Source organism: Epinephelus fuscoguttatus, linkage group LG15 (genome assembly GCF_011397635.1).
Source record: "Epinephelus fuscoguttatus linkage group LG15, E.fuscoguttatus.final_Chr_v1".
Lineage (NCBI taxonomy): Eukaryota > Metazoa > Chordata > Actinopteri > Perciformes > Serranidae > Epinephelus > Epinephelus fuscoguttatus.
Window position 1 is genome coordinate 10,442,087 of NC_064766.1, and position 12,849 is coordinate 10,454,935.

Below are 12,849 nucleotides of genomic sequence, written 5' to 3' on the forward strand. Positions count from 1 at the left end.
CACTCAGGTTACGGTTAGGCAAAGACCCTAACACTGCTAAACCAGTAGCACAATCTCTCCCTAAGCTTAACAAAATGCATTTGGTGCCTACATAATCCTAACTACAAATTTTCATTTTCACACCTAACCAGTTCTGTTTGCTCCAACCAAACCCTGTGTTTACCCTATTTGGTTTGGCCGATGTGAATTTTTTTTTTTTGGCAATTTAATGTATTTTTCAACATGATGTCAGAATATTTTTGATGTTTGATGTAAATACAATATGCTCGTACATCATGCTCTTGTATCGCTGAAGTCTCCCAGCAGATGATAATATTGTTTTTAGTAGCTACAGTTTTCATCACTAATTAGGGTATATACATTTGAAACAAAGTATAACATAGTATAGTTTACTTATCTATACAGAAAGTCAGACATCGCTGTGAGCAGGGTTTGAACCTGCGCGGGGAACCCCCATTGGATTTCGAGTCCAACGCCTTAACCACTCGGCCATCACAGCTGTTACCTTTGACAATTGTACAGTGGAAAATGTGCGAGCCCTCACAGACTTAACTACGATACATGAAACATCAGAAAGGAGCCCATATCACAGGTACCACCAACACCTGTAGATGATTTGTCCACAACATTTTTTACAATATACTGATTCCCTTTCTCTGGAAGACACCACATGTACCTGTATATCAATCAGTCACAACACTACGACCACTCGACACGCACCATCCACTGAAACACCATTGCAGACTAAGTACACCCACTAACAGCAACAACACTGATGGCAGTGGCCCTCACAGCAGAACAATGCATAATGCCATACCACAAAAAATGTTCAGAAATGGCCCCAGGAAAGTGTCAAAGAGCTCAAGGCATCAACCAGGCCTCAAATTCCCCAGATCCCAATCTAATTGAGCATCCGTGGGTCAGCCCCATACCCCAGATGTCCTGTGTCAGTGCCTCAACAGGTCAGAGGCAAGACAGATCTACAATAGAGCCTCTGACCTTTTGAGCCATGGACATAGAGATCCAGGGGTGTTCAGCAGGGTCTGGCGCTAAGGTGTTGGCAGTAAATCCTTTCAGTCATCTTGGTTGCAAGGTTGGGTACTGGCGTGTCTTCTGAAAGCTTGATCAGGTATCCTGGGCATTTGGTATCTGGGGAATTTGGAGGCCAGGTCGACACCTGGAGCTTTTGTCACTTTATCTGACCTTTCCTGAACAGTTTTTGTGGTATGGCATGGTGAGTTGTTCTTCTGGGGGCCCACTGCCATTGGGTAGTGCTGTTACCATGAGGGGTGAACTTGGTCTGCAACAGTGTTTGGTTGGATGGTGCAGGTAAAGTGGCATCCACATGAAAGCTGGGACCCAAGGTTTCCTACCACGATACTGCATTTTAATGAGATGACCACTGACACTGAGAAAACCTGTTTTGATTGGATCAGACAAACCCTGTGTCTGCCTCATTTGGTTTGGTTCATTTCTGCTAATGTGAGAGTTGCCAGTTAGAAGGCTTTGAGAAGGCTTTTTTTGCAATTTAAGGTATTTTCAAATATGAAGTCAGAATGTTTTTGGTGTTTACTGCTGCATATAAATACAATATGATCATATATCAATTGCTTTAGTCCCATTCAATGCTCCTTATGGGGAATATTGTTTTTTCTGCAGCTACAGTTTGAATTGCTATTAAGAGTTCAGTATGCTTGAAACAAAATATGCCATTGGCAGGCAACCATAGTGTGATATACAGCAGTTTGTCTATAACAGACATTGCTGTGAGCAGGATTTGAACCTGTTTGGCTTCTCACCCATGAGCAAAGCCACTTGTCTTCACTGGAACCAATGACTATTGTGTAAAACTTGAAATTGTCTCTTTTTGTCACCCCTCAGTGGTTTTACAAAAAAGAAACAGAGGCAGACAGCAATGCACTTAATCAGATGCATGCAGCATTGCACAACTTTTCACTGACACAGTCTCATTTTGCTTCAAACAAAAAATGTACACCATCGAAATGATTTAAAAGATATTATATTCAGAGAAAATGTATATGCACTGTGGATTTACATTGAAACAAGTTAAATTATTAATAAAACAGGAAACAACATGTTGAGGGCATAGAAAGCAATCCAAAACCAGGAAAAGAAAGTCTGGACTGAGATGAAGAAAGAGTTATGGAGACTGACACAAACACATAAATATGCTAATTCTGTAAAATGACATAAATGTCCAGATGACTCAACAATACGCCTGCATTTATCCCATACATGCAGCCAGATCTGACTGAAGATGCTGGGGAGTACGTGCCTGCAGGCTGCAACTCTTTACAGAGAGACACTGAGATAGATCTAATGTACAGTATAATGTTTGGCCTGAGGAGTACACAAGGAAGCTGCTGTGTCCTATTTGCTGGAATGTTGAGCTCATTTTGGTGAGCAGTTCATTCTGCTTGCCCTGTGGGATCTTAGCCACAGGCTGAAATACAGTACAATTTATCTGTTCTTCATCAGACGCAGTAATAGCCTCTCTGTTGTGTCTGCATGATGCTAAAATCTCACATCCACTTTATCTCACCTTAACAGCTTGGATGTCTGGGAAGAGCAGGAGGAGATGATGGACACGTTATAATACTATCACATGGATGAACACATCAGGAAGCTGCGCATTTCTGTGTAGGCTGCATAGGTGTGTACACTTGGCATCAAATCTAGTACATGTTGCTGTTTTGAGTTCCAAAGAGCCTTGAATGATTGTGACAAATAAGATTAGACTTTTCTGTAAATGTGGATGCTTTAAGACTATTATGTGCAAAATGTAGGGACCACAAGTCATGAGCTTGCCTCATGTTTTATCGCACCTTCAGGGTAAAGCTTCACACAGTGTTGATGAGTAAGACAGATCCACTTCTGATGACAGTGTGACACATAAATAAATACAGTAGGACTAATCAAATTATGTTGTCTTTTCAATTTTTGGGCATCTTTGTTACAGAGAGCAAGATGATTAAATACCACTCTCATGTTCAGTGCATGAATGGAACTAAGTACATTTTCTTAAGTACTGCACTGAAGCACCATTTTGAGGTACTTGTACTTTACTTCCCTATTTCTATTTTATACTACTTTATACTTCTACTCCACTGCATCTCAGAGGAAAATATATTACCTTTTACTCCAGTACATTAGATAGAAATGATGAATAATCCAATAATTTATGATGTATCATTAAATCTTTAACTACCCAGCACTACATAAATTATTCTAAATTAGCTCCTCATTTACCAGCAACATTAATATGGCGTACACATTAATGCATTACTAATTATAATCCAATATATGATTCTGAAAATGGCCATTCAGCATGGTGAGTATGTTTACTTAAGTATATTTTAATGCTAATGTCTTTGAACTTTTACTTAAGGGCAGAGCAGGGGAATGGCCTCTGGGGCTCCAGCCCTGCAAGTTTTCTCAAAAGCCCTGAATCTATGTCATTCCCTCAAAAAAATCTATTATAATTGAGTAAATATTCTTCTGTTTAATTCAAGTATGTATGAAGTAGTATTCAAGTATGGAAGACCACTTTACTTGGAATTGTTGGGTATACTTTATTTGCAATTTGAGAGGCCCAGATTATTATGGCATGGATTTAAATGTAGCAGGTTTGTCAGCTAAATGATCATTCTGTGCTCACCTATTTTCTCAGGTAAACTTCATGTGTGCTTATCTTATTTATGATCCAGACATTCAGGAGGTTTTTCACAGGAGCCAAACTATTCACAGAGGTCTCTTCCTCTTCTGGACCCAGTGATTTACACCAGTAAAAACACTGAATAAAACAGTTTCATGTTCAATATTCTGTGTTTCTCTGACACCATACAGTGGCTCATGCAAAATCTTGAATGTACAGAGCGATTGTTTGGTTTGTCAGTTCTGGGCTACTGTAGAAACATGGCAGCGCAAGATGGCGCTCTCCATGGAGGAGGTGTCTTGTAAGGAGGCAGGATAAGTGGTGGATGGGTCACAAAAACCCAGACTTTCCCGTAGCACTTTCCCCTGGACAAGGGTGTTTGGGACTGTGTGAACTTTGAGTCATTGTAAGGTACATTCGCACTACATGTTTCTTTTCCTAAACCTAATCACAGTAATTATACTTGCCTAAAGCTAACCTCCGTAATTTTACGTAAATTAGATAACTGTACATTAAGGATGTGTTGTGCCTGCATTTTCGTAGGATATCATGCTAACCGTTGTATAAGGATACGTTGTGTATTTCCAACACTGCCGATCAGAGCCCATCGAGGCTGGAGCATATAAATATCTGTGATTACTGCAGAGTCATTTGACCCCGGGGAAAATGCCAAGTATAACCTTTCCCATTAAAAGAGCCAGATAATAGCTGGTGTTGGTGGGGTTTGTCTTTTTTTTTTTTTTTTTTTGTTCAGTGGGAAAGGGGCTTTAGATACATCATCTGGGTACCATAAATGTCTGGTAGTTGTTGAGATATTTCAGCATGGCTAAAAAAACAGATACCAGCTATACATCTACATATTCATTTAAGTCACTTTACAAATGCAGCCAAATCCCTAACACTTCCCCATTAACAGAGAAGAATAATACTCCAAAAGGTAAGTCACATCAAAGAGGGAGAGTTCTCTTTATTTCTCCTGCTCAGATTTACTTTCAAGACATGATGAGTGAAGGCACGGCACGTGCTAAGAAACTGTGGATAATCGTACGCAGAACACAGCAGTGGAGCTCTGGGAGTCAGTGAGGTGAAATACAAGAATTGTGGATCCCAGAGGCTCAGCAGCACGCCACCTTCAGCTGGAGATAAACAAAGAGGTACAGCATCTCGCTAATCCTCTGAAGAGGGAGTCAGTCACCGGAAACCTGCAAACCAAGGGGATCAAAACACAGGAAAGGCCAGAGAGGAGGGGTGAAGTGATGAAATGTGATGATAGCAACAATGAAATAATGTTGGGGAGCAAAACAGAGGGGACGACTTGGATCTCCAGCTTGGATGTAACGCAGTCAGATTATCAGTTTGAGGAAGGTGATTGGCAGGGATTTAACAGCTGCTATTAATTGGACATAAAGGTGAAGTGGGGAAGATTATGCAAAGTTGGCTTTATGATGCTAAATAGTGAAGTGGAAATGCCGAATTGGAGCAGGAGGTCTTTCTTTGTTATTTTTCTTATTATAGTTTTTTTTAATGTTCTCTCCAATAAAAATGCATGTTCCCCTTTTTTCTATTCAGTAGCTTTAAAGTTGTTGAAATCATATCATTCCACACTGCCAACAGCATCACATACATTATATATAATCTGTATCAGCTCTTTATTGATGTTACAAGATGTGTACACTGAATGAAGTATTTAAACCTCCAGACTCCAGACATCATCCTCCTGTCAAATACTCTACATTCTACATTTTCCCAAAGTTCAGCTTGACATATTTAATGTCTTTGGAAACTTTGACATCTGGGCTAGAATTCAAATTCTAATTCTAATGGCAAATGTATACATAAAAATGAAATATATTTATGTTAAACAACTGAATTGTTTTTCCACTTTATTTTTTTGTTGTATCTATTATAATTAAGGTATTTTAAATCGTCCACAGTGTTCATTTTGCTGCCTGCAGACCAGACAGCAGAGACAAAGGAGATAAAAGTGTTGCATGACTACAGAAGCTCAGTTTGTCTGCAGCAGAGACAACACAGCTTGAGCACCTTTCTAACCCACATTTCAGTGCTGTAATGTTTAATACATGTGTACAAATGTGCAAAAGTAGCATAATACTGCTTGCATGCAGTATTCATAACTCTGCATATAGAACATAGATAAACAGTACGTGCAGCTAGTGCTGATTTTTCCTGAAGTGTTTAATCATAACAGGTCTTTGTTTTTCTTTTTTGTGTGTGCTTTAAATATATATTTATTATCACTCTGAGATTCAGGTGCATCATTCTGCTGACCACTAAAAATTTAGCTTATTTGCTCATAGCACATAACAATCATCATAAAAAGCAAATACAGTCAGATAAATAAAAACTGGTTGGGGGAGTGAATGAAAGACCATCATTGGAAGAATTCAGATTAAAATATGGGTGATTATGAGTTCCTTATTTAGATATTGAAGGACACAACCAGTGGCTTGACATGTTTTAGTCCATGCACTACAAATTTGGCATTGACAGGTGTCCTCTGAGGTGTTGAAAGTATTTGTAGACTAACTCTTTGCATTCAGCATCACACATTTGCATAAGGAAGGGAAGGTTAGTATCAATGAAATGAGACTGCACCTCTATCTGCTTGTTTCCTTTTTGATAATATAGATAACAGATATTTTTTTCACCCACTGCAGACACTGGCAGATTGGAATTTAAAGATAATCTATTGGAGTAAAGTTACCATGTTTCCAAATCTCACCAAATGAATCTGTTCTACACAAATTAAGACACTTGCAGACAAATCATATGAGGAGCTTATGAAATATGATGTTTTCTTATAAACTACCCAACAATTTAGCCACACAGCTGAAATGACTGGTTGATTACTCAATTACTCAATTAACAGGAAATAATTTTATGGTTTCAGTTTCAGAAATTACTGTTTTTCCTTCGATCAATTTTAGTTTATTTTTGATAATTTTTTAGGTTTGTACTATTGATTGGACAGAATAGTAACAGGGGGCATTTTTCGAGTACTTTAATTTTAATAAGCATCTCCTTGATACTACATTTGTAACATTTTCATTGCAGGAGTTTTACTTGTAACAAAGTATTTTCATGGTATTATTACTTTTACTGAATAAAAATTGATCTGAGTACTTCCTCAGGGCGGCGCTATAGGAAAAGTCAGATATAACCAAAGTCAGCAGGCTTCATCCTCTGAGGACAATGATTAATTGTACCAAATTTTATGACAATCCATCACATAGTTATTGAGGTACTTCAAGCTGAACCAAACTGCCAGACTGACATTGCCATCTATAAAGTCAAGCCATTACCATGGCTAAAAACTCAGTGACTTTGTATCAGTGATGCTGAATCACAGCTTGAACCAAAGCTCTTCCTCTCCTCATGATGTCACACTCTGAACAGCCGCCTGCCTCCTAAAGCCGGCAGAAGGGGGAGAGAAGTCAGTCACTGTAGAGGGCTTCCTGCTGCAGAGCTGCACTCTCAATCCTCCCTGAGCGTTTTTGCCTCAGACAAGAAGAAGAGAAGAAGCAACAGAGGACAAAACTACTGGAAAAATTAAAAGAAGAAGGAATCTCCTGAATGGCACTGGTGAATGGGACCTGCAGCAGAAACATGGAGAGGTCAGACCGTGATATGAAGGGAAAGTCCAAGAGGAAGAGGAGGAGGAGGTGTAAAGGCAAAGGTTAGTACAGCAGGCATGCTTGGTTAAGTTTATGTGATTGTCAGTGGGATACTGATAAAATACTAGTATTCATATTCATGTATAGTGGGTTTACAGTTACTTTATTATGTCTGATTTATTGTGATCTCTTATGGTATCTTTAAAATCATCCTCTACAGGATTCTTGTCTCTGTTGTTTGTCTTAAGAGACTTTATTTGTGTACTTTATGGTATGATTTTTTATTCTAGTGTGATATTCTTCTGTAGGCTTAGAGTTTTGCTGTAATATTTGCCATGATACATATATATAGTGTATATGATAACTTTACAATACATTCATTTAGCTGATGCTTTTTTAAAGCAACTTACAGTAAGTGTGATCAGGAAGAACTACATGTCATCAAACTACAGTTCCTATTTGGTGATGCATCCCGAATGAGTTACAAATTACCACAATCCTTTTGTAGTAAGTGTTGATAGTGATCTATTATACTTAATGGTGTTTTGGAGACAGAAACGACCTTATAGTTTGGGTGAAGTCTCTGTGGGCAGAGCCAAATAATCACAGTTGTAATGCCAGACTAAATCCCAGCGGGTAAAAAATACTGAATTTTCTATTTTATTGTTTGTTTGTTTTGTTTTTTAATAATAAGCTCTTCTTTGGCATTTGGGTGAGCGCCTTAGTTGTTGGGGGAAAAAGGTGTATCTTTTGCTGTGGCCACTGAGGCTGAACTCAGGTCTGTTTCAGAATCAAAACTCCCCTCTGCGCAAAACTGCATGTCGCAGCTTCAGTCTTATTCATGGCACTCAAACTCAGTAAGGTCAAATCAAGTGTATTTATACAGCCACAACTTAGAGATGCACAGTTTCAAAGGTGGATCTGGTGACAGCTACATGTGATGTGACCTTGACTCTATCCTTTAATCACTGATTGAGAAAAATAAAAAGTCGGCCACACTAGCGGCTCTATGAGGCTGTACATATGAGCAGCAGTGTTTTAAGCTAAATGCTAACATGTGATGTTTATGATGTTCACCATCTTAGTATAGCCTGCTACCATTTGCTAATTAGAGATAAACACAAAGTCTAGCTGAGGCTGATGGAAACCCATTTGTTTTGCAGGTATTTCATCATAAACCAAAATATTGGATAAATGAAATCTTTGAACTGCTGATTGTTCTGGAGAAAAGTTGAAAAGCTTGGTTAAAGATAACGAAAGTTATTATTATTGAACCCGAGGGGAACATTAATGTATGTGCATAATTCAATGGCAGTCCATACAATAGTTGACAAGATAATTAATTATGGAACAGGAGTAACATTGCAGCGACGTCTTGCTGCTGGTATGGATAAAACTGAGATTAAACCTCAAAAATTCACAACCAAGAACTACAAAATTACAGAAATACAATATTCAACTGTGGACATTATATATAGACAAAGGAACTTTAAATGTATCAATAAAAAGTTATGCAAAAAGTTGACATGCCTCTCCTTTACTCCCAAAGATGAATGATAAAAATCTCATGTTTACCTGTTCTTAAAGTCTCTAGGAGTTAAGAGTCATCCTCTGAGGACCATGAATAGAAAGTCACAATAGTGTCAGTGTTTGTTTATATCTGCTCATATTTCAAAAACACATAATTCAAAGAGACCAACACAAGTAGATGAGAGGCTGGTGGTGCAAAAGACTTATATAAATGACAATACTCTATATTCACTCTGTTTACTCTGTTATCGTGTAAATGAAATGTCTCATCATGATGCGAGCTCTGGTAATCATAATTACAGCAGTCTGGGCAACAGGTCAGCCTTTCAGGATTAAACTGGCATTGTTCTCCACATGCTAATCCCCAGTAAATGCTGCAGATTACTCCGTGATGGCTTTTGTATTAAGTCCAATGGTTATTCAAAGTGCGCTAAGCCTATTCCACTTTCATTAATGGGCCATTGGCCTTTTTTTGTACATCAGCGCGGGAGTGAAAGCGTGTCCTCTTTGAAAAATCATTACTCCTCAAATCCCACTATTTTAGGACCAGAATGCATTTAGCTAATGCTTCCACTGTATTCGACAATGAGCTGTATTTTAATGCCAGCTGTCTGAACAGAAGGTGGCATCTTTTTCTCAAATGGCAGACGTCTCTGTTGACAATAGAGCTCTCTGAATGCACAGCAGGAGGGAAACTCTTGATGTGTGACTGCTGCTATTCTTTTTCCATTCAACAGTATTTCAACAATGTGTGAAGTTTCTCTGTTGCTCTCAGGGTTCGTCTGCATCAAGTTGTACATTTAAAAGGACGTCTTTGTGTGAAAGCGTTTCTAGGTCATGATAGAAGAGACCTCTGTAGCCACTTAAGTCCTTTGTATTATGTCAAAAAATAGATGTTAGCATTACATGTTATGTAAGAAGTTTATACAACAGTCTGTATAGTTTGAATAATGTATTATAAGTGGAATACGCTAATGCCATGTTTCTATTCTGATACAAAGTGCTAGAATACAAGTATAGTTTGTTATTTACGACAGGTGATGATGCTGTCATGTGGTTTTAAGTTCACATGGCTAAAAAAGATTTTGGACAACTCAGTGCTAAGATGAGGCAGAAAAGTTTGAGTAGGTTGGAGCTGCTATAAGTTATTGACCATGTGATAAAGTCTAATTAGAACAGATTTATTGGAACATGAGGTCGGTAGTGGACCAGACTGAGATGTAAGCTGGATGAGAATCACCTGCCGTGATGTTGTGAGCTCTGTTCAAATAAACCCTCATTCAAGTCTCTGCAACCCCCTGTACATTGGGTCTTCACAAAAAAGTTGAACTTATTTCATTGGAACATGAGCCAAGACTGATACCTTGCAGACTAAGTTGTTTAGGGACTTGGTGGCATGTAGAATGGCCACTACAACTTCGATCCATACACCTAAACACCTTTCAAATATCAAAAGACAGTCAACACTGTGATACACACATTCCTGACCAAATCATTATTTCAGGGTTGTGATATTGTCTGACAAAATCAAGTTGGCAAGTTGAATAGAATGGACTTTACTGTCATCATACAAGGAGTACAACAAAATTTGTTGGGAGTACAACGAAATTTGCATCATCATCTTGTGCCATCTTTTCTGGAGCCAGAAGTGACCATATTTGGAGGAGAGGTTTGAGCAGTGTAAGAGCAAGGGGTGGATCTGACTGAACTCGAGGACACTGCTGCCATTGTGACTTGTCAATCACAAGGTAGCCACGCTCTAAAGCATACCCTGTCTGTTTTACTCTGAACAGGACCCTAATTTACAAAATGAACATCATGTTATATTGAAGAAGACATAAAACTAGAGACTGAGACCATAATCTCAAGTATAAATCAAGTGAGAAGTAGGGTCATTTTCTCATAGACTGCTATACAATTTGATTTCTTTTTGCAACCAGTGGAGTTGCCCCCTGCTGGCCATTAGAAAGAATGCAGGTTTAAGGCCTTGTAGGAGTGTATGTTTTTGCAAACCATGGATATGTTATGATTGCATCTTATTATTTAGCGGATAAGATGAAGCTTTCTGTTTCAACAAAGCTGTGGTTGACAGGTTGTGGTTGAGGTTAGGTTTCGGCACAATCACAGGGCAGGGAAGTCTTGGTAAAAAAAAAACTGCCTTTTGTGCCCCTACCCCCACTGGAAAAACAGTAATAGGTCACTGCAAAACACCAATGTTTGGAGCCTAGAGCCAACAGAAACACAGCAATGTATCATTACACCATATCTGGTTTTGTTGTTTGTTGATCTTGAACAATGGTCTGCATTAATCTGCAGCTTGGCAAGCATCTCACCTAGGTGACACACCATTCACCATCACCATCCCCCCCTCCTGATGACAAAGTCAGCTTATATACACTGAATCACTTTAGAAACATTGACATGATACATATGAAATGTGTAAATGTTAACGTATTCATGGCTTGCTGAAATTTACAATGCCAGTATTTTCTGTTGGTGACTGGGCTGCACATTGGCTTCACTTTTCTGACCCAGACATAACCTTTTGTCTGTTTAATTCATAATTTATACATATTATAGTCCAGACAGAGAGCTGAAACAGAGAGAAAAAGATGCATGAACAAATTTAACTCCATTAATGTCGACATATGATTCAGATTGGGTTTTAAATAGCTGCAAGTCTTGTCACCGACAAGTGAGGGCAGCCAGTGAGAACTGGATTCTCCAAATTGAAAACAACTATTACATTATTTGTTACAAGGACAGAAAAAGTTACATGGTGTCACCAAATTCTTTTCGTTTGCAGTTTCACTGAAATATTCAGTTTAACTTAATAATTTAATCTGGTATTATGCCTTAGAATCACATAATTCTCTAAAAGAAGTGAGAATGTCTTTTTATTCATGTGAAGTAATTTCATTCTCTTTTATAAAAACTTCTGTCGACAATTATTGAAAAAGAATAGTTCAGCATTTTGGAAAAATGTGTTCAGATGTCACGTCTGTGCATTAAGTACAAATCTCGTCAGGAGGCCCCGATCAGCCTAAAGATGAACTGTTTTTGTCAAGGAATAGTTCAGGCACAGTGTCATTTTTTAACATGTCTGCTTTGGTTAATATTAAACAAACAAGAACATGTTAGTGAGCTTTAGAGGTGTATCTGGGTAAGGAGCCATGCTATCTGTTTCCTTGTTTCCTGTTTCTGTGCAAAGCTAGGCTAACCACGCCACAACTACAGAAATTAGATTTGACCATGTGAACCTGGCCTGAGCCTGACAAAACAACCCATGTAGCAGAACACTGAAATTCAAATCAAAAGTAGATATGGCTGAAAACTGAATATTTTCTAGTTTTCTAGACTAAATATAATTGTTTGAAGATCATATCACTGAGAAGCAGGTCCTAATTGTACACTGAATTAAAATCATAAAAGTGCTGCTGCTGCTGCTGCTGCTCACTAGGAAAATATCCATCCATTGCTGACTCAGTTTGAAATAGAAAAAATGAAAATTAAGAATCTTATATGAAAAAGCGAGTAACACTATTTTAGCTTCTTTGTCACAGAAAACTAAACTTCTCTCTCCCTGCTGAATTACAGGACACTCTATTGAGTACATGAGAATAATGAAATGACTTTGCTAATAAGGATTTTTGTCTGTACAGATGATGGGATGAAGTTATTGCCGGCTTTTCAGTAAAAACAAATTGCCATTTGGCTGTAAAATCCCCTTCTGCTGGCTTTTCAGTCTAAATTTAACAAACTGTCATTTGTTGGCTGTAAAATCCAGTCGGAGAAACATTTGATTGTCCCGCTTTTCAGTGCGGATTATGATTCTCCAACATGGAACAAACAGCTGCTGTCTGTGACGGGCCTGTCAGTGGTTTTCTGATGACACGTCATGCGTTTGGACATATCTGTATATTGGATGCATTTTGGATAAGTGAGCTCCATCGCGCAGTCAAACTTAGTGGGGCATGTCAGTGCGCAATTTCACTGATGGATTCTGCA

General features: G+C 38.5%; 1 non-coding gene across 1 annotated transcript; it reads right to left on the minus strand.

Moving 5' to 3' along the window:
* Positions 1-417: 417 nt before the first annotated feature.
* Positions 418-499, minus strand: trnas-cga (transfer RNA serine (anticodon CGA)). Its single transcript has one exon. It is a non-coding gene; the product is annotated as a tRNA-Ser (tRNA).
* Positions 500-12,849: the final 12,350 nt, after the last annotated feature.